General features: G+C 40.8%; 1 pseudogene; it reads left to right on the top strand.

Annotated features, from left to right (window-relative positions):
- The first annotated feature begins 71 nt into the window (after window positions 1-71).
- On the top strand, window positions 72-16,051 carry LOC130726865 (benzyl alcohol O-benzoyltransferase-like; annotated as a pseudogene).
- Window positions 16,052-26,444: the final 10,393 nt, after the last annotated feature.

Below are 26,444 nucleotides of genomic sequence, written 5' to 3'. Positions count from 1 at the left end.
CTCAAACTAAACACATATCACTACTCATTGACTCTTTTTGCATCAATTCCCATCTTGTGCCCAACAATAACATGGCTTCATCTACATCACCTCTCTCATTAATTTTCAATGTGCGAAGGTGCCAACCAGAGCTGGTGCCTCCATGTAAACCCACTCCTCACGAAGTTAAACTGTTATCCGACATAGATGATCAAGATGGCCTTCGTTTCCAAATTCCTCTCATATTTATTTATCGTCATAAGCCATCAATGGCAGAGAAAGACCCTGTTCAAGTCATTAGAGAGGGACTTTCAAAAACACTGGTGTTCTACTACCCCTTTGCAGGTAGGCTTAGAGAGGGACCTGGACGCAAATTGATGGTGGATTGTACAGGGGAGGGTGTATTGTTCATTGAAGCTAATGCGGATGTAACACTTGATCAATTTGGTGATGCTCTTCAACCTCCATTCCCTTGTTTCCAAGAGCTCTTATATGATGTCCCAGGCTCATAGCAAGTTACTTATTGTCCTCTTCTACTCATACAGGTTCAGGACACATGCTTAAGAGATAGAATAAGTGTTTATACCTATGAGAAGCACAGACACGAATACGGATACAGATACGATACGGACACGGATACGGCGATACAGCTAAAATAAAAAAAGTAGGATACGGGGATACAACATATATATATATATATATATATATATATATATATATATATATATATATATATAAACTCATAAAATAAAGAGAGCATGTCATATAACATATTATCAAAAGTAGGATACAGGGTACGTTAACTTAGTTTTATTTTTCTAATAGAATAAGTGTCTTTTACAATATATATATATTAACTAAATATTATAGTTATTTTTTTCAAAAACTAAACAAATTTAAAATATTCACCCAGTCATTGTTTTTTTGTTTACCCAATTTGAAAATGTTTTAAAAGAAACACACAGCCCAGTTTAAAAAACACGAGCCCAACTCTTTTTTAGGAATAGCCCAAATACCAAACCCTAATTAATTATGTATCCTTTCTTTTACCTTCTGGCCTCTGCTACTGTTCACCATCATCAACATCCGTCAACTACCAGGTTAGGTTTATGCCTTTTTCTCCCTCTCCCACTTTCTTCTTTCTCCTTCCCCTGCTCCGCCAATGACGAGACGCGTATCTGCCGCTCCTCGCCGTGTCCGAAACGCCGCGCTCTCCGTATCCGTGCGCCCTGCCGTATTCGGTTTTATTTTCCGGCGTATCCGACACGTATCATACGCGTATCTGTGTCCGACACGGGGATACGCCTGGTTTGAACGGTGTCTGTGCTTCAGAGGTTTATACAAGTGTTTTGAGATGATTTATGTATGGCTTAATCCAGTTTTTGGTCCCTAACCTTTGTCATAAATATGACTTTAGTCCCTCGCCAGAGTAAAGGTGGGGATTGATCCCCAGTTTTTTGCAAAATGATTGGTTTTGGTCCTTCTGGTCCGTTGGGTCAAGGCCGGAGCTCCGGGAAGCTCATGTGGCATTGCCACGTCATTTAATGAGCTTTTGTGGCTTTTCTTTTTCTTTTTCATTTAAATTCTAAAAAAAAACATAATTAAAACCTTAAATCCCTTCTTCCTAATTAATCTTTCACCTAATTAAATCATTACAAATCTATTCATGAGGAAGACACCAATTTGTATCTGTTTCAGAAGGAAGACTATGTTGTGGGTGAGTTTGCACAATGTATGGCAAGAACTCGATGCAAGGGCATGAAGTTGGATTGTCCTCTTCATTGTGGCATGAATAGCAAAATCTGGGTTTTTATGAAGAAGATATACAGATGAATAGATTTGTAATTAATAATTAGGTGAAGGATTAATTAGGAAGAAGAGATTTAAGGGTTTTAATTATGTTTTTTTTTAAAATTTAAATGAAAAAGAAAAAGAAAAGCCACCTAAGCTCATTAAATGATGTGGCAATGCCACATGAGCTTCTCGGAGTTCCGGCGTTGACCCAATCGGCTGGAAGGACCAAAGCCAATCATTTTTCCAAAAACTGGGGACTAATCCTCACCTTTACTCCGGCGAGGGACTAAAGCCATATTTATGACAAAGGTTAGGGACCAAAAACTGAATTAAGCCTTTATGTAAAAAGCTTGTGGTCTATCTATAAGCTATTTTGAATTTATTTTCATTAGTTATTTAGAATAGCTTTATAAAAAAGTTTATTTATTCGGTATTTCAGTTTCGCAACAAACACATTATTTAGTTGGTATATAGCAACAATGTTTGATTTATCTTAAGCAATGTCATAGTTTCGAGCTTGGTCTCTCTCTTCTTATTACATTATATCTTATTTCACATTTATTACTTTTTCCTTTTCCTTTACTCTTGCAGGTAACACGCCTTAAGTGTGGTGGTTTCATTGTGGCCATCCGAATGAACCACACCATGAGTGATGCAACGGGTTTGAAGCAATTCTTGAATGCCTTGACAGAATTGTGTCAAGGCGCATCCCAACCTTCCATTCAACCTGTCTGGCAACGAGAACTCTTAATGGCAAGACACCCACCACGCATCACATTCAACCATCGTGAATACGAGCAAGTACTAGATACTACCAAGGGATTAGGAACACCCATCATCGTCGATCGATCATTCTTTTTCGGACCTGCCGAAATCACCGCTCTTCGTCGCTTGGTTCTCTCTAGTCTTCGCAAATGCACCACTGTTGATGTTATCGCGGCATGCTTCTGGCTCTGTCACACAAAAGCTTTGCAAATAGACCCAAACGACGACGTTCGCATGACGGTCCTCGTTAATGCACGAAACAGGTGAAGAATAAGCTACTCTATAAAAGCTTAACATGTGAATAATTTTATATTATAATTTTATTTTCAACAATTATATGAGTATAATTTTGATACCCTGTTAGTTTAAAACATTTGTACACTGTTATTAAATAATTTTATGTCACATAATTTCATTCTTAACAGGTTTAACCCCCAATACCCGTCGGTTATTACGGTAGCGTTATTTCGTACCCGGCGACGGTCACCACTGCAGGGAAGCTTTGCAAGAACTCGATTGGCTATGCCGTTGAGTTAATTAGAAAAGCGAAAGGTAAAGTCACAGAGGAGTACATGCATTCTATGACAGATTTTATGGTGGTTAAAGGACGGTGTTCATTTACAACTATAAGGACTTGTATTCTATCAGATCTGACACGTGCTAAGGCTAAAGAAGTAAATTTTGGGTGGGGCGAAGCGTTGTATGGAGGAGTGGCCAAAGGCGGTTTTGAGGACTTTCTTGGAGCAACCTTTATGGTGCCGCGCAAGAATGAAAAAGGAGAAGAAGGTATAGTGTTACCGATTCGCTTGCCCCCTGAAGCTATGAAGAGGTTTTCCGAAGAGTTGGATGACATTGAAGGTATGAAAAACGGTAGAAAGGGGGGGGGGGGTTTGAATAACGTTTTCAAGATAAAGCTTCCACCTTAAAGATTTTGACAAATCTTTCGAGAACTTAAGTGCTAAAGATAAGAGATAGAAAAGCACACAAGGATTTTATCCTGGTTCACTTGATAAATCACTCAAGCTACTCCAGTCCACCCGTTAAGGTGATTTCTTCCTTCTTAGAATGAAGGTAATCCACTAATCAGGTAAGAGTTACAACTGCACTTGAAACCTACAAGTGACTAACAATTACACTGACTTAGCTCACACTAAGATTCACTCTCTTAGTCTTCTCTAGGATCCAATCAACCTTGATCTCCTAAAGGAACTAAACAAACTGTTTATCAAAGAATTGTTTACAAGAGATTTGCTTCTAAAAAGCTAATAGTAAACTCAATGAATTTCAGATGAAAGAAAGCTTAGAAGAATTTGAATTTGTCTTGCGCGTATGTGAATGCTTCTAGCCGCTTCTTTCAGTCTTCAGCCTCTTTATATACTCCAAGGATTAGGGTTGAACGTTGCATGGGAAATGCTACCGTTGGAGGGCAGTTCTGGAAAATCCAGCTTCTGCTATGTCTGAGACTGTTAGGTAGTTCGTCAGGAAGGTACAGTTGCTTTTGTACTTGGATAGCGACTTGACCTTTAAACCTAGGAGACTTCTGATCAGGAGAAAGCTTCATGTTGGAACTTGTGAAGCCGGTTGATCAGAGTCAGAGGGAAAGCCCAGATCCTCTGACCATTGTTTCTTCTGATTCTGAACTCAGAGGGAAGTACATGGTCTTCAGAGTATCTTGCTTCTGGACATCAGAATTTCACTAATCAGCTTCTGGATCTTCAGAGTCTTCTACACCATCAGAATATCTGAGCCTTCAGTGTTTCTTGGTTATCAGACTTTCTGGATCTTCAGAACTTCTAGTGACTGAGTCCACATCAGAGTTTGTATAACTTCAGAACTTCTGAAGCTTTTCCACTGTTCATACTGAACATGGTGAATGCGAAAGCGTTGCTTGGGTCGCTCTTTATACACAGTGCTTCTGATTTGTGTGAGATTGAGTTGAGGTCAGAGCCTGTAAATAGCACACTCAGAAAAACACGTTAGAGTACCACAATTGTTCATATCAAAAGGTTAACTTGTAATCATCAAAACATAGAGTTGTACTACTAGATCAAAACTTGATCTTACAATCTCCCCCTTTTTGATGATGACAAAACTAAGATTTTTGATGAACAATTCTTAACATTAAACTGAATTCACTCAGAGTTTAGAGATATAGAATAAGACTTATCCTGATGTGAATAGTTTATCTTGCTCATTCTGAATTCAAGTCACTGCTTGATTCTGAGCTTAGCTCCCCCTGAATCTAATACTTGATGAAAACATTAGTAAAGTCTAGATTCTGAGCTAAATGATATAAGAGTTCAGAGTGAAAAACTTATGACATAGATGAAAATAGAGTAATCAAAGCGCATAAGTAATCAGAGTCACGGACAAGGTATCAGAGTCTTGGGTATCAGAGTCAAATTAGAATCACTTCAGAAGAAGTGAAATGTATTCCTTGTATTTGCCCAGTGACACATCTATGGTCATAAAGGTGGAACTCTTAAATTCTCCAAAAGAAAAATAAATTACACTAACACATCTTACACATCAAAAACTGGGTTTACTCCCCCTTTTTGTCATAAGCAAAAAGCTTGGGGTGTGAAAAACTTAGCTTGAAGTACAAGGTACTCCCCCTTAGAGAAGGTCTAAGTTTAAAGAAAATGAAAACGATGCATGAATCAGAGTTAGGCGAAATAAATAGAAGAGTTAATGCAAGATAAGAACGTTTACCACCGGCCAAGGGAGTAAAGAGGAGGGTCAGTTACCAAGAACTTAACCTCGAGAAACTGTAGAAGCATTAACTTTCAGAGAGAAAGTGAAGCCTATATAAAGCGTTGGAGAGAGAGGTAAGCTTCACAACTCGAGCAATTTTCAGTAAAGAAAATGGCATCATACATCATAGCACTAGAAGAGCTGAGAAAGAAGGCCTTTGAGGAGGACTTGTTCCTTAACATTAGGCATCCAGAGGGTACAAAGACCATCTCAGAGCTAACACGGACACTTCTGGAGGAGGACCTGCGTCCAGAGTTGAAGAGAGACTTGAGGGAATTTCTTGCCTTCGTGGAGGAGGTGCAAGAACTCAGCCAGCTTGAACTAAAGCTGCTGGAAGAAAAAGAGATTTTGGAAAAGAAGCTCAAGACTTCAGAAGAAATTCTGGAGAGGGATGAGCAGATCGTCAATCTCAACAACATCCAGTATGCACTGGAGCGTCTGGAGAAGGAGAGGTCAGAGCAGCGCCAGGAGTGCAGAAGAATGAGGAGGGATCCTCCATTCTAGGATTTTAGGAAAAAGAAAGAGAATGTATGATGTAAAAGCGTTTATAAAAAATAATTTGCAAACATAATGTCAGATATATATATATATATATATATATAGATAATCACAAACGAACAAAGTAAAGATTAACAAGAAAGAGCTAGAGGTTAACGAAATAAAACATAGATAAAGGAAAAGAAATCAAAACGAAGAGATCCTAAAGCTAGGGTTTATCAGATCGACGCAGAAGTTCCATCATCATTTGCTTCATTTCAATCAGCAGAGACTCATGAGTGTCAAGACGTTGTTCCACAATGTCGAGTCTGGACGAGTTTGGCTGTGTAGAACTAGAAGGAACATTCTGAGCAGCGTGAGGAGCTGGAGTGGAAGCAGAAGCAGCAGGAGTAAAAACTACGGGTGCAAGTGCTTGACATCTAAGAGCTTCAGCCTCAGCTTCAAGTCGTTCTGTCTCTAATCTGGCTTGTTCAGCTTGAGCTGCTGCTTGACGTGCAGCTTCTTCTGCTTGTTCTTTCTTTCTTTTGGCTTCTTCAATAGCTTCAAGTAGCTTATGTCTCTGTTCTTGTTCATGAAGAGCCACCCTTCTAGCAAACCTTTGCTTTGCAGCCTCGATCCTCTGACTTCCCTCTGCATGCAGGAGCTGCATCATAACTGGAACTTGAGCCACTAGCCAAGTGCTCAGATTGTTCCACTCTTCAGCCACATGTTCAACATTCTCGCTTAGGTCAGTCTGACCTTGCACATTGCGTAGCATCAAAGAGGCTTCATGATAGAAAATATTGATGCACTCAGAGAGAGATGTGGGTCGGAGGTGAGTGTAAGGAATTATAGAGAGGTTGGTTTCAGGAGAGGCTGGGTGATTGCTGCTGTGAGCTTCAGAGGCACCTTGTGGAGAGCCAATGTTAAACATTTGAGCATTTGGTTCAGAGGTTCCAAGGTGAGGTTCTGAAGTTTCAACCAGAGGATGGGGTGATCTAACTGAGGATTGGTTAGACACAGATTGTTCTGGTTCAGGTTCTGGTTGAACAGGCTCTTGTTGGTCAGGGGCAGGGTGAGCTTGTTGAGCCAAAGGGTCTGCCTCATGTAAAGGATTGGCCAAGATAGGTTCATCTGGGTCAACTAGACGTTCAGGTCTAGGGCCAGGATATCTCCTAGGGCTTGGACAAGTGAGATAGTATTCTTCTAAGGTAGACACCTTTTCTTTCCTAACTTCCATGAATTTTCGAAGGGATTCAGAGTTGTTGGAAGGAGAAGAATCAGCAACATTTGTTGGGAAGGATACAGGTGTAAGGGCTATGGAAGAGTCTGTATCCGTGGTTCTGGGAGCCAGACGTTCTGATGCTCTTGGGACAGAGTGATCAGAGGTTCTGGGTCCAGGTTCTGTTTGGTTAGGCTCTGGTTGCTCATGAATGATGGGTTCAGAAGTTAATGGGTTGTACGGGATGGTAATGGGAGAGGTTGGTTCATCTGGCCTAGAGGGTTGGTTCTGGAGCAAATTCCAGAGAGGTGCTTCAGTAGGAGAAGGTTGAAAAAATGAAGACCTTGGGGAATGTGGTGGAGAGGTGGTTTGTGCAGCTGGTTGGGACTCAGGAATAGGAGTGAGTGGATTTGAAGATTGTTTGAGCATGGCTGATATGGGGAGTGCATCAAATAAATTCAAATCATCATCAGAAGCAACTGCAGACTTACTTGATTGTGCTGATGATCTTGTCACTCTGGCAGGAGTTTCAATCCTTCTGATCACTTCAGCAGCTGGTTCCACCCGAGTAGGCTTCACCACAATTCTGACCTGCTTCTTCTTCGTCTTAGGAGAAGGAGGACCATCCTCATTATCACCATCATCACCATCATCGGGCTTGCTGGTTTCATCATGTTTTCTCTTGGATTGACCAGCCTTCTTCTTTTTGGTCAGAGGGACATCTGATTCCTCAGAAGATTCTTCTAGGATCATCTTCCTCTGAACTTTCTTCTTGATAGGAGAAGGAAACTCTGGAGCTGGCGGCAGTCTGCTGAAGAATTCATCGAGATCAATTTCATAGCCTTGAGCCCTTAGGTCTTCAACATAGCACCTAATGGCTTCAGGATTGTCTGCCTGTGTCCACAGAGGGTAGTCATTCAGAGGCACCCTTCTACTTCTGATTTCAGAAGATGTGTCTTCATGGGCAGGAGCAATCTTCTTCTTGACTAGGCCCATTTTCTTTAGAGAATTCGCAGTGAAGACATCACTGACAATGGTGGTCAGATCCTCTGTGCATCCAGCATTTACCAGATCTTGAATGAGGCCACTCTCAATGAAGAGATCAGACAACAGTCTCCCAAAGGGAATATACTTGATTGCTGACTTGATGGAGGCAGTGGTACGAGACTTCCGGATACACTCCTTCAAGTAGGAGAACAGGAAGTAGGGAAGGCAGATCTTCTTCTTGTCTTGGATGAAGAACAACATCGCCTTCTGGTTGAAGTTGATGTAGTCTGGGGAACTGCCCTTTGGTCTCTGGTTTATGCAGTGGAGCAAAATCTTGTGCCAGATCCTGAGCTTGGGATGAAGGTCCATCACTTTGTAATTAGTCTTGCCCGGTTTGTAATTGGTGTACAGGGCCTTGTTGGTCTCATCCTTCGTCTTGGGTTTCAGCTTCGATTCAGTGAATTGGAAACGATACCCAAGAGCAGTTTCTGCACCCAGCAGGTTCACGAAAGACTTCTCTGTAATGATGATCTTTCTTCCAAGAATGTGAGATACCACCTGAGTATCATCGCAGTCGGCGTGCTTCCAGAATTCCTTGATCAGTTTGTCATACACCGGTCCTCGAAGCCTGTTGAAGTAATTTCCCCAACCTTGAACTTGGACTTCAGGACGAAGATCATACCCATTTGTAGCAAGGTTGTCGAGGTCGAATCTCCATTCTGCCAGTACTTGAAGTTCCTCGGGAGCATATACGCAGTGAACGACACAGCCCCGTTCTGCAATCGAAATAATCTGCTCTTGAGCTTGACCTTGATCTTGATTCGGATTCTCAGGACCCCTTTGACCTGTTGCTAGACCAACTACCATATGAGGGAACTGGGTTGCATCTGCAGTAGCTCTTCTGGTTTGACTCACCATTTTTGGAGCGGTTGAAGGTTTAGGTAGAAGATGAAGGTTGAAAGATGAAGAGAGATCGAGAGAGAAATCGAGGATAAGCGGTTTTGAAATAGCAAGAGAGAGAGAGAGTAAAAACCGAAAGTGAAGGAGATCGTGTGTGTATAGTGGGTTTTGACAAATAACCGTTGTTGATTCAAAAAGCAATTTAAAATCAACGGTTGAAAATTAAAGATAGATAGTAACAGTAAATACACATATCACACACAGGAGAGAAGCACATCTACACGCAACATGACAGACTGTCACGCGGGCACAAGGAACTATGCATCAGAAATACTGACACACGTGTTGCTGTCTCAGCTTCAGAGTCAGTACCAATGGGTACACACACTCTGATTGAGTTACCTTCTGGACTAGACATCTTCTGATCAAGAAGTATCATAGTCAGAGGTTCTGATCTATCTTTACTCTGGACAAAAGTCCATGTTCAGATTTTTCAGAATAAAATTAAATCTATCCTCTGCTAAGGGCTTTGTAAAGATATCTGCCCATAGATGGTCAGTATCAACAAACTTCAGAAGAAGTACGCCCTTCTGTACATAATCTCTAATAAAGTGATACTTTACCTCAATGTGCTTTGCCCTTGAATGCAAGATAGGATTCTTACTCAATGAGATTGCAGCAGTGTTATCACAATAGATTGAGATATTGCTCTCAAGGATCTGATAATCCTCCAGCTGATGTTTCATCCAAAGCATCTGAGTGCTGCATATTGCTGCTGAGATATATTCTGCCTCTGCAGTTGATAGTGCAATGGTTGATTGCCTCTTGCTTGCCCATGAGACTAGATTGCTTCCCAGAAATTGACAATTTCCAGAAGTACTTTTTCTCTCTGTTCTATCTCCAGCATAATCAGCATCACAATAACCTGAAAGCTTATACTCTGATGTTTTCTTATACATCAAGCCAAGGTTAGTGGTGCCTTTCAGATACCTTAGGATCCTCTTAACAACAGTTAAGTGGGTTTCCCTCGGATCTGATTGGAAACGAGCACATAAATGAACACTAAATAGTATGTCTGGCCTAGATGCATTTAAGTATAGAAGTGAACCTATCATGCCACGATAGAGCTTCTGACATACTTTACCACTTTTATCTTCTTTCTCCAGAATGCATGTAGGATGCATTGGAGTCTTGGCCACTGTTGATTCCAGCATATTGAACTTCTTCAGAAGTTCTTTAGTGTACTTGCTCTGATGGATATATGTTCCTTCTGGTGTTTGATCAACTTGTATTCCCAGAAAGTACTTTAATTCTCCCATCATACTCATCTCAAATTCAGCCTGCATCATCTCAGAAAATTCTTTGCATAGAGATTGATTAGCAGAACCAAATATAATATCATCAACATAAATTTGCACAATTAAGATATCATCTTTATAAGCCTTGCAAAAAAAGAGTTGTATCTACTTTACCCCTTACAAACTCATTCTCCAGAAGGAATGAGCTGAGTCTCTCATACCATGCTCTGGGAGCTTGCTTCAGACCATAGAGTGACTTCTTCAATTTGAACACATGGTCTGGCTTCTTCTCATCTTCAAAACCTGGGGGTTGATGAACATAGACTTCCTCTGAAATATAACCATTTAAGAAGGCACTCTTCACGTCCATCTGATGTAGAACTATGTTGTGATTCACTGAAAAAGAGATCAACAGTCTGATTGCCTCCAGTCTTGCTAATGGAGCAAATGTTTCAGTGTAGTCTATTCCTTCCTGCTGGCTGTAGCCTTGAGCAACTAGCCTTGCCTTGTTTCTGACTACATCTCCTTTCTCATTCAGCTTGTTTCTGAATACCCATTTTGTTCCAATTACATGGACACTCTCAGGCTTCTTCACTAAGCTCCAAACATCGTTCTTGGAGAATTGATTCAATTCTTCTTCCATAGCCAGAATCCAATCCTTGTCCTGAAGAGCTTCATCTATGGACTTGGGTTCAATTAAGGACACCAATCCTTTCAGACTGAGCAAGGTCTCTTCAGAGGGTCTGAAGGCAGATCTGGTTCTGACTGGTTCGTCTTTGTTGCCCAGAATCAATTCCTTAGGGTGAGCTGCAGTGATTCTGTTCTTCTTCAGAGTTTGTGAGTTAGAGGGACCAGCTTCTTCCTCTGGTTCATCTTCCTCTGGCTCAGCTTCCTCTGGAGCTTTGCCTTTGTCAGAAACATTGATGCTTAAATCTGCAAACTTCTCAACTAGCTTTGACTGGTCAGAGTCAAGCTTATCGTCAAATCTAACATGAATAGATTCTTCAATAGTCTTAGCATCAGTATTATAAAATCTAAAACCTTTAGATCTCTCAGAATAACCAAGTAATAGACACTTAGAAGACTTAGCATCAAATTTATGCAATCTATCCTTAGTATTGAGAACATAACAAACACAGCCAAAAGGATGAAAATAAGAAATGTTGGGTTTTATGTTCTTCCACAATTCATAGGGAGTCTTATTCAGAATTGGTCTCACAGAGATTCTGTTATGAATGTAACATGCTGTATTTACTGCCTCTGCCCAAAAGTGCTTAGCCATGCCAGTTTCTTGGAGCATGGTTCTAGCCATCTCCTGAAGAGTTCTGTTCTTCCTCTCAACAACACCATTTTGTTGAGGAGTTCTGGGACAAGAGAAATCATGTGCAATTCCATAGGAATCAAACAGACTCTCAAACTTGTCATTCTCAAACTCTCCACCATGGTCACTTCTGACACGCACAATCCTACAAGCCTTCTCGTTTTGCACTTGGGCAATGAAGGTAGAGAACACAGCATGAGACTCATCCTTGCGGGTTAGAAACTTTACCCATGTCCAGCGGCTATAGTCATCAACGATAACCATCCCATATCTCTTGCCACCTATAGACTCAGTTTTCACTGGTCCAAAAAGGTCGATATGCAGAAGTTCCAACGGCCTTGAGGTTGAGACAACATTCTTTGCCTTGAAAGGGACTTTTGTGAATTTGCCTTTCTGACATGCTTCACAAAGAGCGTCTGAAGCAAACTTCAGATTGGGTAAGCCCCTGACAAGGTTTAGCTTGCTCAGCTGAGAAATCTTTCTCATACTGGCATGCCCTAACCGTCTATGCCATACCCACTGCTCTTCATTAACAGACAGAAGGCACTTCACATTCTGAGCCTCCAACTCAGATAATCTGATCTTATAAATGTTGTTCTTCCTCTTGCTGTTAAACAGAACAGAGCCATCGATTTGACTTACAGCCCGGCAGGACTTTTGATTGAATATAACATCATAACCCTTGTCAGCTAATTGACTTATAGACAATAAGTTATGTGTTAAGCCGTCTACCAATAACACATTATCAATGCATGGACTATTATCTACACAAATAGTACCAGTACCAACCATTTTACCCTTTTCATTTCCTCCAAAGCCAACTTCGCCTCCAGGCTTAAGTTTCAGCTCTTGGAACATACGCCTTTCTCCCGTCATGTGACGCGAGCATCCACTGTCCAGATACCATGATTGGTGTTTCAGTGGAGCTATCAAGGATATCTGCAACATAGATAATCTTGTCCTTAGGTACCCACTTTCTGGGTCCTTTCTTGTTAGTTACCCCAGAGGTTCTGATCACCTTGGGTGTCTCAACATGATATTTTAAAGGAATATTTGCATGATATTTAGACATAGAGAAGGATCCCTTTTTAAGAGGGTTTTTAGCAACTTTAGCAGGTAAATGATCAGGCAATATGGTACCAGAGGGAACAAAGCATTCATACAAGGATTTAGCTTTAGACACAGAGGGCTCATTTCTAATTGGTTTAGAATAGCCAATGCCATGCATTCCATTTCTGCTTACGCCATAGATCATTGAAGCCATTAAGCTTCTATCCACGCTTTTAGCTAGGAATCTTTGAAAAGACTTTTCATACTTAGACTCATTTCTACAATCAGAGGCATCACAAGCAACAATTTCTTCTAACTTAGCAATCTGGTTCTTAAGCACAGAGTTAGAATTGATCAAAACATGATTATCATTTTTCAAATCAGAAATAATTTTCTCATGTTCAGAAGGAGTCTTGGAAACAGTAGATAAGTCCTTTTTCAGCTTCTTATGCTTAGACAATAAGGAGTTATACTTATCCATGATATCAGACAATGCATGTTTCAGTTCAGAGGTAGAGAAAGAAGCGAATACCTCATTTTCATCGTCTGAGTTAGGATCTCCTTCTGATTCTGAGTCAGAGTCAACAACTCCCTTTGACTCTGCTTCCTTGTCTTTGACAATAGCCATGAGTCCTTGGACTTCACCATCAGAGTCAACATCCTCTGACTCTGATTTATCAAATGTCACCATCAGACTCTTCTTTGTCTTGAAGTGCTTCTTTGGCTTCTTGTCCTTCTTCAACTTTGGACAGTCACTTTTGTAGTGCCCTGATTCTTTGCACTCAAAGCATGTGACTTCCTTAAGTGAGGACTTCTTCTGACCTGAGGATTCAGACTTTCCTTTTGCCTTTCCAGAGCCTTTGTATTTGCTCTGCCTGTGCTTCCAGATGCGATTGAGTCTCTTGGAGATCAGAGTCAGCTCATCTTCATCAGAATCTTCTGATGCTTCTTCAGATTCCTCTTCTTCAGCTTGAAGAGCTTTTGACTTCTCAGCCTTAGCCTTTTCAGATTTAGATTTCAAGGCTATGGACTTTTTCCTCAGATCTTGCATCTCTGAGCGCTTCAGCTCATGGCATTTCAAAATGCTGATGAGTTCTTCTAAACTCATATTCTCAACATCTCTCGTGAGCTCTATTGAAGTCACTAAAGGCATCCAACTTTCAGGAAGACACCTGATGACCCTTATGACATGATCTTTTGTTGTGTAGCTCTTGTTGAGAGGTCGTATACCAGCTACAAGCAACTGAAATCTGGAGAACATTTCTTCAATGGACTCATTTGGCTCCATGATGAAGGATTCATACTTTTGAATCAAAGACAATGCCTTTGATTCTTTGACTTTCTTGTTTCCTTCATGAGACATCTTCAGAGATTCGAAAATGCCTTTCGCAAACTCACGATCTGTAATCTTCTGGTACTCTTCATAGGAAATAGCACTTAGAAGAATTGCTCTTGCTTTGTGATATTGTGAGTACAGCTTCTTTTGATCTGCAGTCATCTCTGACCTTGGGATCTTCTTGCCATCTGCATCAACTGGACGCTCGTAGCCATCCACAATAATATCCCAGAGATCTGCATCGAAACCCAGAAAGAAACTTTCCAGTCTATCTTTCCAATATTCGAACCTTTGACCGTCGAACATAGGAGGCTTTGCATTGTAACCATCTCTTTGAGTTTCACTGGTGGTGGCAGCCATTGTTTTTCACACCGGCCCGGATCACTGAACACTGTTAGGTGTGGTAATCAGAACTTGCGCTCTGATACCAATTGAAGGTATGAAAAACGGTAGAAAGGGGGGGGGGTTTGAATAACGTTTTCAAGATAAAGCTTCCACCTTAAAGATTTTGACAAATCTTTCGAGAACTTAAGTGCTAAAGATAAGAGATAGAAAAGCACACAAGGATTTTATCCTGGTTCACTTGATAAATCACTCAAGCTACTCCAGTCCACCCGTTAAGGTGATTTCTTCCTTCTTAGAATGAAGGTAATCCACTAATCAGGTAAGAGTTACAATTGCACTTGAAACCTACAAGTGACTAACAATTACACTGACTTAGCTCACACTAAGATTCACTCTCTTAGTCTTCTCTAGGATCCGATCAACCTTGATCTCCTAAAGGAACTAAACAAACTATTTATCAAAGAATTGTTTACAAGAGATTTGCTTCTAAAAAGCTAATAGTAAACTCAATGAATTTCAGATGAAAGAAAGCTTAGAAGAATTTGAATTTGTCTTGCGCGTATGTGAATGCTTCTAGCCGCTTCTTTCAGTCTTCAGCCTCTTTATATACTCCAAGGATTAGGGTTGAGCGTTGCATGGGAAATGCTACCGTTGGAGGGCAGTTCTGGAAAATCCAGCTTCTGCTATGTCTGAGACTGTTAGGTAGTTCGTCAGGAAGGTACAGTTGCTTTTGTACTTGGATAGCGACTTGACCTTTAAACCTAGGAGACTTCTGATCAGGAGAAAGCTTCATGTTGGAACTTGTGAAGCCGGTTGATCAGAGTCAGAGGGAAAGCCCAGATCCTATGACCATTGTTTCTTCTGATTCTGAACTCAGAGGGAAGTACATGGTCTTCAGAGTATCTTGCTTCTGGACATCAGAATTTCACTAATCAGCTTCTGGATCTTCAGAGTCTTCTACACCATCAGAATATCTGAGCCTTCAGTGTTTCTTGGTTATCAGACTTTCTGGATCTTCAGAACTTCTAGTGACTGAGTCCACATCAGAGTTTGTATAACTTCAGAACTTCTGAAGCTTTTCCACTGTTCATACTGAACATGGTGAATGCGAAAGCGTTGCTTGGGTCGCTCTTTATACACAGTGCTTCTGATTTGTGTGAGATTGAGTTGAGGTCAGAGCCTGTAAATAGCACACTCAGAAAAACACGTTAGAGTACCACAATTGTTCATATCAAAAGGTTAACTTGTAATCATCAAAACATAGAGTTGTACTACTAGATCAAAACTTGATCTTACAGACATGATTGGGAACCAAAACAAACTTGCAAGGAGCAAGATCAGCCCTAGTTTTACCAATTTTGCCTTATAATACGCTTCTTGGTAAAATCAAAGTATCCACCGTCAATAGTAGTGACTAATTAATCCTCTTACAATAAGCGCTTAGACGAAGTGGTTAAGAGCTAAACATGAAATATACTCCAGTTCTCCCTTATAAGTAATACATAGTGTGTGAAGTGAAACACTCGTACATCTGGATGGTGGTAGAAAATCTTAGTTTGTTATGAAAAATAATGTATGGGAATTCAATTACAGTATAAGAATAAGTTATTGCATTCTCTCCCTCTGGAGAAGGCAGCCCGAAGCCGCCGGATGACGGCACTCAACCACCACGCACAACTTTTAGAGACAAACTCATGGGGGGATCTAAGGCGCCTCCCCCCCCAGAAATTCGAAGACTTGATCGAGAATGGCAAGATGAAGGTGATCTTGGTAAACCAAAATCCCCTGCTTCCGAAAATAGTAGTGGAAAAGGAGGTCATTGAAAACATGGTTTCCCCATGGAAGGATGCTTTGGTCGTATCCCTACTGGGGAAACGATTGGGATATAGGCTAATGAAGGCCAAGCTGTCAGCGTTATGGAGGCTCTCGGGAGACTTTGATCTCATGGATGTGGACAATGGCTTCTATATGGTCAAATTTGACAGGACTGAAGATAGAGATACGGTCATGGGAGGTGGCCCATGGATGATTTTTGATCACTACCTAGCAGTGGCAACTTGGAGCCCAGAGTTTATATCCCCGGCGGCGCGCGTCAAGAAAACCCTAGCCTGGATTCATATTCCGGGTTTGAATGTAGCTTTCTTCAATGAGAGTTATCTGTTGTCTGCTGCACGAGCTATTGGCAAACCAGTAAAGCTTGATAGGAGCACCCTCAGGGCGGAACGAGGACGATTTGCAAGGATATGCATCGAGTTAGACTTAGACAAGCCGGTGGTGGGCAAAATTTGCTTAGAAGATTACTGGTACAAGATTGAGTATGAAGGACTCCATGTGATTTGCACCAAATGTGGTTGCTATGGCCATAGATCCAGAGAGTGTAAAGGTACAGCCTTGTCAGAGCCGAATGGGACGCAACCTAGGGCACCAGGCGGAGCAGCGGCGGCCCAAACGGAACAAGCGGCAAACACGGAGGGAGTGGGGTCCATGAACGATCAGGTTATGTAATCTCTGGTATCTGAGGAAGCGGTTACGAAACTGAACCCAAACCTAGGGGGGAGCATTGTGACGCGATTCTAGTGCAATCTCAAACATTAACTGCGAGTGAAGAAGCTGAGGTGGAACCTCTGGGTCAATGGCTGACGGTGGTCAAGAAAAAAAGGAATAAAAAGAAATCTGGTCAATTGACTACAGTGGCGGCAGAGGATAATCAGGGAAAAAAGAAACCAACCGGAAATCAAGGAAATAATGAGGGGAAGCCCAAGGTCAAAGATTCCAAGAAAAAGAATAATGGAATTCAAGGCACCAATCATGCAGGTGGCTCAAGCAATAAAGTGCCACAGGAAAATCCAACATTAATGGAGAGGGGAAAATCCAAAACGGAAAATCCCGAGAAGAACGTCTTCCAATTTGGAAGCACAAGTGGCCCCTCTAATCAAATAACCGTGATTAATAAAAAACGGCGGCTCAGGGGTGATGATTGGGAGCGCGGAATTCAAGGCAAAGGTACTGACTCCACTGCTGGCCCGCTCCGTATTCTAGAGGCAAATATGATGAGAGAGGATGCCAAGGGGTCCACTAAGTCAATGCAAACTGAACAGGAGACAGTGAATGCTAACGGGAATAAAGATGAGCAGGGTCCACATAATGATGGTGCAAATGATTGACCGGATTATGAAGACCAGTCGCCGGGGGATATTTTCCCTTTATCTTAAATCGTTTTTAATGATTGGTTTTGATGATTTTAGAATAGTCTCTTGGAATATTAGGGGTGCTATGCATGAACATGGGAAACTTGCTGTAAAAGATTTTATTCGCAGTAAAAAACCTGATGTTATTATCCTCTTGGAAACTAAATGCCAATTCAGAAGGGTACATAGATTCTGGAGCTCTCTTGATTTCTCTCCCATCCATATTGAGGAAGCTAGAGGTTTTAGTGGTGGCATTTGGGTTCTTTCTAACAGAGGATCCAATTTTTCCTTTCGCCTGGTGGATGTGCACGCCCAGGTTGTCTCCTTTGAGGTATGGAAGGCAAACCTATCCTGGGTTTGTAGTGTGGTTTATGCATCGCCTACCCTAACTCAGAGAGACCTACTGTGGAACCAGCTGCGCAGATTACGAGACTCAATCCAACTCCCCTGGCTCCTCCTGGGGGACTTCAATGAAATCCTCTCCCCCTCTGAAGTTCGTGGTGGGGACTTCCTCCCTAATACAGCGACCCTCTTTGCGTCAGTTCTCAACCGATGCAATCTCTTGGACTTAGGCTCGGTGGGACGCAAATTTACTTGGTTTAGACATATGAACAATAGGCTGATCTTGTCCAAAAGATTGGACCGAGCGGTTGGGGATACCGACTGGAGGGTGGCGTTTCCTGATGCTTTTGTGGAGGTCCTGAATAGAGTTCACTCTGATCACTCACCTCTCCTGGTTCATTGCGGAAATCCTGTAAGCTATAACCAGGATCGTCCATTCCGATTCATTGCTGCATGGGCGGAGCATGAACAATTTGAAACTGTGGTAGAAAACTCGTGGCGAACAAGTGAGGAGAGTATCAACCAGAAGCTTACCCGAGTTCGTGAAGCGGCTCTTGTGTTCAATAAGGAAATTTTTGGCAACATATTTCAGAAGAAACGTCATGTGGAGGCCCGGCTCAAAGGGATACAAAGAGAGCTTGATCACATGGTCACGTCCAACCTTGTGATGTTTGAAGCGGAATTGCAACGGGAATACAGGTGCATCTTGAAGCAAGAGGAATTACTTTGGTACCAAAAGGCTCGAGACAACAGGGTTAAGTTCAGCGATAGGAACACTTCCTACTTCCATACTCAGACTGTTATCAGACGGAAGAGAAACTTCATACACAACCTCAAACTTGGGGATGGTACTTGGTGCTCAGATGTGGAGACTCTCAAGCAGGAAGTCCAAGGTTTTTTCCAAAGCCTCTTTGCTGCCCCTCCTCCTCACCAGGGAGCTGTGCTTAGTCATGACCACTTTCCAGGCCTGCCGCAAGAAGCTAAATCCAACATGGTGCAACCTGTCATGAAGGAAGAGGTGAGGGAAGCCTTGATGAGTATGAAGTCTTACACGGCGCCGGGACCGGATGGTTTCCAGCCGTTCTTCTTCAAGAAGTATTGGCATCAGGTGGGAGACTCTCTTTGGAACCTCGTGAGAGATGCCTTCCAAGAGGGCCAAGTAAGCGCTGACTTGATGGAGATCCTAGTAGTCCTCATCCCTAAAGTGGATCACCCCTCCACTGTGAAGGAATTCCGCCCTATAAGTCTTTGCAATGTCACCTACAAGTTAATCACGAAGGTGTTGGTGAATAGATTGCGGCCCTTCCTTCAAGATCTGATTGGCCCAATGCAAAATAGTTTTATCCCAGGAAGAGGGACCATGGATAATGCATTCCTTGCCCAGGAGATCATTCATCACATGTACCGCTCCTCTGCTAGGAAGGGTACTCTAGTTTTCAAAATTGACTTGGAGAAGGCCTATGATAGTGTCTCGTGGTCTTTTCTTGAGGAGACCCTGCAGTACTATGGCTTTCCGGAGAGGACTATTCGCCTGATTATGTGTTGTGTCACCTCCTCTCATATCTCTATTCTTTGGAATGGATCCCGTCTTCCTAAATTCAAACCTGGGAGAGGACTCAGGCAAGGGGATCCCATATCCCCGTACTTGTTTGTTCTCTGCATGGAGCGCCTCTCAGTTGCTATTCAAAACCGTGTGGATGCAGGTGAGTGGAAACCGACGACCATATCAAGGGGAGGTCCTCCGATTTCCCATTTGCTATTTGCAGATGATGTTCTCTTATTTTGTCAGGCTACAAGTGACCAGGTTAATCTTGTGGCGACAACAATGCAAGCGTTTTGTGACAGCTCTGGCCTAAAAATCAACCTTAATAAATCCAAAGCAATCACTTCTAAAGGGTTCACTGTGGCAGTGAAGGAGGAAATTTCAAGTATTGCTCCTATACCTTTTGTCACAAATTTGGGAAAATACTTGGGTTTTCCACTCTCAGGGGGTCGCATGCAAAGCAGGAAGTTTAACTTCCTCATAGATAACATCCAGAGAAAGCTTGGCACTTGGAGGAGGAATATGCTCAACCTTGCGGGGCGTGTTTGTCTTGCAAAGTCGGTAATAGCTTCCATTCCGACGTATACCATGCAAATGTTCTATCTCCCTAGGAGTGTCACCAACCGCATTAATCAAATAATGCGTTCCTTTATTTGGGACAACAATGTAAAGGGGAGGGGATAGCACCTTGTTAGTTGGGACAAGGTCACGAGCCCTAAGGAGCAGGGTGGGTTAGCAGTACGGGACATGAACCTGGTCAATACAGCTCTTCTTGGCAAGGCTGTCTGGAGTGTTTTGCATCATCCTCATAAGCTGTGGGTTCAGGCTATGAGGCATAAATACTTAAGAACTTCGTCTCTTTTGCAGGTCCAAGCGAAGGTTTCTGATTCAATAGTTTGGAAAGGAATAATAAAAGCCCGTGATGAGCTTAAACCTGGATACCAATTCCGATTGGGGAGGGGAGAAACGTCAATATGGTATGCAGATTGGAGTGGGGAGGGCGCTCTTGCTGGTGCCATGCCTTATGTCGACATCCATGATATTGACCTGTCCCTGAAAGACATCATTGAGGCAGGAAGGTGGAATGTGGGAGGGCTGTATACTCCACTTCCTGCAAGCCTGACTCTGCACCTACAACAGGTAAAACCTTTCCTTGTTCAGAACCGTCGCGACCTCTGGGTTTGGGACACTAATGATCATGGCTGCTACACGGCTAAAGACGGCTACAGTTGGCTTCATGATCGTCAGAATCCGTCGGCGACGATGGAGAATTGGAGCTGGTTATGGAGGCTTAAGGTCCCAGAACGTGTGCGTCTCTTTATCTGGTTGGTGATCTAAAATTCCATCCAAACAAATAGGTACAGGTTCAGATGCAATATGGCTACTTCTGCCCGATGTACTCGTTGCTCAATGGAGGAAGAAGACGTTTTGCACTGCCTTCGTGACTGCCCGCATTCGAGAGAAATGTGGATTCGAATGGGTGCCCTGGCGTGGCCTGGCTTCTTGACCGCGGATGGACGAGAATGGATGAAGCGCCAGTCACAAGGGTGCAATGGTATTAGGTTCATTGCGGGAGTATGGGGAATTTGGAAGTGGCGCAACAATATGATTTTTGAGGAAGTTCCTTGGACCATACAGGAGGCGTGGCGCAGGCTGTGCTTTGAACATGATGATTTCGTGAGGTTTAGGGGAGAGCATGGGGGCAGCGATGATAGTGTTTGGATGGCAAAGAGGTGGATACCGCCGCCGGCTGGAACTGTCAACCTTTGCTCGGATGGCAGCTTCAATCCAGTGAGCAATCAGATGGGGTCGGGTGGTGTTATTAGGGACTCTCAGGGGGTATGGCTGTGCGGGTTCCACAGCTTTGAGGAAGGAGGTAACGCCCTGCTCGCAGAAGCAAAAGCGTTGAAGATTGGTCTTCAGATGGCATGGGATCGAGGATTCCGGAGTGTGGAGTGCAACATGGACTACAGAGCATTGGTGAGAGCATTAGAGGATCCAGAGAGCAGGTTGTTTCTGCCCATCCTTGATGAAATCCGGCAGCTACAGGGACGAAGGTGGAGGGTGCATCTAACAATTATTAATCGGGATTGTAATCAACCAGCTGATTGGTTGGCTAAAAGGGGAGCGGCGTCTCAGTCTTTGTCTATCTGCTTGCTGGAGAGACCTCCCCCGGAACTGGAGACCCTCTTACTTCAGGACCGTTTGGCTATTTTGTAGTCTTTTGTTTTGCCGTTAATTTTCCGATGTAGCAAAAAAGAATAAGTTATTGCAACCATATTTCACTCAATAACATTTTATAAATGTTCATTAATCTCATCAATTCAATGGTTCAATAACGTAAGATTTCATGATTTTTTTTGGTTACAATAGGAAAATAAAACAGGAAAAAAACTAAACTACGCGCATGCGTCTAAGTACAAGGATTTCATGATTATATACACTAAGGTGATATTCTTAATAAATTATTTAAACTAGAAGATACAAACAAAATTTTAGTCTAGTAACAAGTTAATTAAGTAAATGAAGTCTTGATGAAAGTGAGAATACAAGTTCGATACCCTTAAAATTCAAAGAGACATTTACTATTTCCCAGACATGTGAAAGCTGAAGACATCCACCAAAGTGAAAAAAAAAAAAAAAGATTTTTCATCATTTTTTATTTCTTATAATTAAGATAGTGTTGCCCAAGGCAGGCTTTTATTCTAAAAAAAAACTAACAGAGCCAAATACATTTGCAAATAAGTTCGTGAAAAAAAGGGGGTGTATCTACATGATTTGGAATCTACTATTTTAATGATTGATGTGTAGATTTGAATCATCAATTTCTTGGCCATAAACTGCATTCCTTCACTCCCGCATCGCTCCCCTCAAAGATACCCTCTTTCTTCTTCCAAATTATCGCCACATCAATAACTAATATGTACGTGCACTTAATCATTCACTCCAAATACATATATTGTAGCTAGATTCCATTTCCTAAACTAAATCCTACCAACACTTCACTTGTAAACTAAATCCAACTACACTCTCCCAACACTTGATTTCCTTTTCTCTACTTACCAAACACACAATCATGAGAAGGAGCATTCTCATGGTCCAATTTTTCTTCATTCTAGCTTCATTCTCATATTTTCAAGCCTTATCTCAGCTAGTGACACCATCTTCTACCTCACAAGGACAATGCATGGTACCTCTTGCCACCCAGCATTGGAGTCTCAGCAATGCACATTCAACTTCTACACAACGACAAGGTCATCGCGTTCGACCGGACCGATTTTTTCGGCTCCTCCAACCTCCCTCGATGGTCCATACTCAAAGTCGATTGAACCACTCACTCCGTGCTCTATGACACCGCCATGACCATGTTTCGGCCGTTGATGGTCCATACTGACACGTGGTGCTCCTCAGGCTCTGTCCTCCCCAACGGCACCCTCGTCCAAACCGGCGGTTTCCACGACGGTGAGTAACGCCTACGCATGTTCACGCCGTGCTTGGACCTATCATGTGATTGGGTCGAGTTCCCAGCAGGCAATGATGCAACTATAGACAAATTAAGGCAATCTCAAATTTGGATTCCTCAAAATCATAAAAATCCTAAATTTACACCTATAAATTACGTGGCTCATATTTTGAGTTTATATATCTTAGTTTTTTTATCTTTATAAAACCTCTTTGCTGTTGCAGAATTTTAGTCGGGTCTCTCAGTTATCACAAAACTTCATTATTTAAAACAAAATCAATTCAAAATCTGAAGTAATTAATGTTTGATTAAATTTACCTTTTCTTTTCAATTTTAGGAACTAAAAAAAATCGTATCTTAATATGATAAAAAATCAATCAAATATTTAGTCTTATATCTCGTCTCTAACAAGAAAATCCTGGATACACCCCTGATTGAAAGGATTATTTGTTTCTTTTTTATGGTTAGTATATCTATATTGTTGAATTTGTAGATATTTAAAATTACTGAAAAATCTTCTACTGTTTACGCACCGTTTTCGTTGAAAACATACTGGGACTTCTCATCTGCCTTCAAGAATCCAACTGCAGGTGCTGAAGGTTCATGGTAGCTGGGTTGATGTGGAATGGAATGAGACAGAGTTTCAAATGCATTTGAAATGTATTCCAATAGAACTCTTCATTATGTTGAATGGGATATGAAATTAGCCAGCCTTCTAAAGTTAAACGAGACTTGATATTGTGTTTATATTTTTCTCAAATTATTATGGTTGTTTTGAATTAATCTCTATTTCATTTGAATTGCAGTTTTTCTGTTATTTTCCTTTTCATTGTGACATTCATCATGACCATTTTTTCCTTTTTTTTTTTTTGCATTGGCCTAAATGATCAGGTGCATATGTTTACTGGTTTCATCAGTAGTTTATTGGTTTGAAGAATTTCACCCAACCAATAGGTTTTCGGTTCGAAACCAAAGTAACATGGGAAAAAATGAGGGTGCACAACAAGATGTAAAATGAAAAAAATGTCTATTACAACAAGGGCATTAGTTTTAACACTCCCTTATTAATCCCATACCCTCTTTTAATTTTTTAAATTCCCTTAATACCCTCTCTTATAAAGAGATAGTCAAAGTATGATAGTATTTTCACACCTACTAATTGTGAAACATTTCACACTCAATGAGTGTGAAACGCTTAAAACGAAAGGAAGAAGGTGAAGAGAGAATTAACATACTCGATTCACACAATTGTGTTTCACACTCAAGGGTGTGAAACACAATTCAAGTTCGCACTCAAGATCACTAGTGTGAATGGACCAATTGTTGAAAATTTTATTTTCAATTTTAAATTTTTTCGTTTCTTTAGAATTAGATTTCACACTCAAGTGTGTGAAACATTTTCAAATTTCACACTCAAAAGTGTGAGTTATTGAACTGTTAATATATTTTTTTCTTATATTTTCATTTCACACTCAAGAGTGTGAAATCTTTTCAAATTTCATACTCAAGAGTGTGAAGGAACCAACTGTTAAGAATTTTATTTTTAATTTTAAATATTTAGTTTTTTATAATTAAATTTCATACTCAAGTGTGTGAACATTTTCAAATTTCACACTCAAGAGTGTGAGTTATTGAACTATTAATAATTTTATTTTTTAAAATTAATTTTTTATTTTTTTATATTTTCATTTCACACTCAAGAGTGTGAAATATTTTCAAATTTCACCCTTAAGAGTGTGAAGGAACCAACTGTTAAGAATGTGAAAATGTTTCACACTCATTGACATTTTCACACTCACTGAGTGTGAAACACTTAAAACGAAAAGAAGAATGTGAAGAGAGAATGAACATACATCGGTTCACACTTATAAAGTATGAAATGTTTTCACATATATTAAGTGTGAAAAGTTGCAACGAAGAAAACTATGAGATGAGAGTAAAAGTGAAGGGTGGTGTGATAAACAAAAATGATGGTAGTGATAAGGTAGGAAAAAGATATGTTTGGAATAAATTAAATTTTAAAGGGTATTTGAGATATTTTAGTGTATAAAGGAGGGTGAGGAATTAATTGAGACAACAAAGAAGGGAAGAAAGAAAGAAAATGTTCTATCATTGTTATCACCACGCTTTTACTGTCTTCCTTTGTCCTATTCAACACAAGAGTATCACATCTCTGATCTTACATGTAATAAAAAGGTGGTTTATGTTGGACTTTTAATTCTATATTTTTTTGGTGTAGACTTTTAATTCTATATGGACACATATATCCACATACACCATCTTGTCACTATTACTATAATTTATAATTTATAGGTAATAAATAAGTCCTTAAATTCATTCAATAAAAGATGTATCTAGTCTATAATAATAACTAGATGCATCGTTTATTCAGTGAATCTAAAATGTTTTTTGCTTATAACAGTAAACGGATGATTTATTTAGTATGACAATAATTGCATCGTATAACCCAAACGTGATAGTTGAATTCTATGTTTAAAATAAATTTCTGAAAACTGAAATTCCAAAAGGAAAATAATCACCTCCGGAAATATCTACCAGACATTTTTATCACTTCGAGAATCGATTTTTTTAACCGTGAACTCTACAAAAGAAATTTTATAAAGTGTATAAAACTATAAATAATAATTTTAATTTTTAAGTCTGCTCTCTACCGCAATAAGAATTAAAATGAAATAGACCGTAAGCACTAAGCAAGGGAATTTGAAAATGAGACAGAACCTAGGTTATTACCTACAGTGTCGTTAATCAGGTCTTGTACCTTTGGGCTTTCAGCCCACCGCTTGATCTGAAAATAATAAAAATAAATGGGTCTGCAACCAATTTATGTGTCTCGCCTGCTACAATTGGCACTGGATTGGGCCAATAAAGCCCAACCTAATGAGCACAAGCCCAATTCTTTACTAAGCTTTTACCGCCATGGTGTGAAGTTTGATATATAAACTATTAACAGATTCATCACATAGACAATGTGAGATTTTAAACTTTTAAAGTAAGCACAATTTTATCAACACTGATATGAAAAGGTGATCCTCACATGTTCTGAAGGTGATTTGGATGGCCAAAAGAATTCGGATATTGTTGAGAAATTAGTAGAAGTGAGAAGAGAGGTGCAAGAGAACAATAGTGAGAATCAGATGTTAGAGAATACTGTGAAATGATGGTTGGGTTGCTTGATGCAACCTCCTCTATATTTATAGTATTATTAGATGGGTCAAGTATATATGGAGCTGAGAATAGATGGGCCTGACCCATATGGTCATTTTATTCATAACACTTCCCCTGGATGATCATCTCTTAAGAACGTGTCTCGTTAAAACCTTACTAGGAAAAACCCAGTTAGATAAAAATCTAGTGAAGGAAAAAGAGTGCATCATTCTATAGCTCGTCTTTGTACATTGTCTCAATTAAAATGCATTGTACTCTTGAAGAGGTAGTTTTTTTTTTTCTCTATCTCACCAATGCATAGTGCTAGCGGCACCTTATTCTTTATAGAATGGCCTCATCATTCTCTGCCTTGCAACCGTTATTCCACCATCAAATACAAATAAAGGTGAAGTTAAGAAGCATCAAAACTAAACAAGAGGAAGGGCAACGTAAATCTCCTCTTAATGATATTAAAATCATTTTAAAACCCTTTGAAAGTTTCAACTATTCCAATC

The sequence above is a fragment of the Lotus japonicus genome, chromosome 1 (assembly GCF_012489685.1).
Source record: "Lotus japonicus ecotype B-129 chromosome 1, LjGifu_v1.2".
Classification (NCBI taxonomy): domain Eukaryota; kingdom Viridiplantae; phylum Streptophyta; class Magnoliopsida; order Fabales; family Fabaceae; genus Lotus; species Lotus japonicus.
The sequence above is the reverse complement of the archived record's forward strand: the minus strand, read 5'-3'. Positions and strand labels throughout refer to the sequence as shown.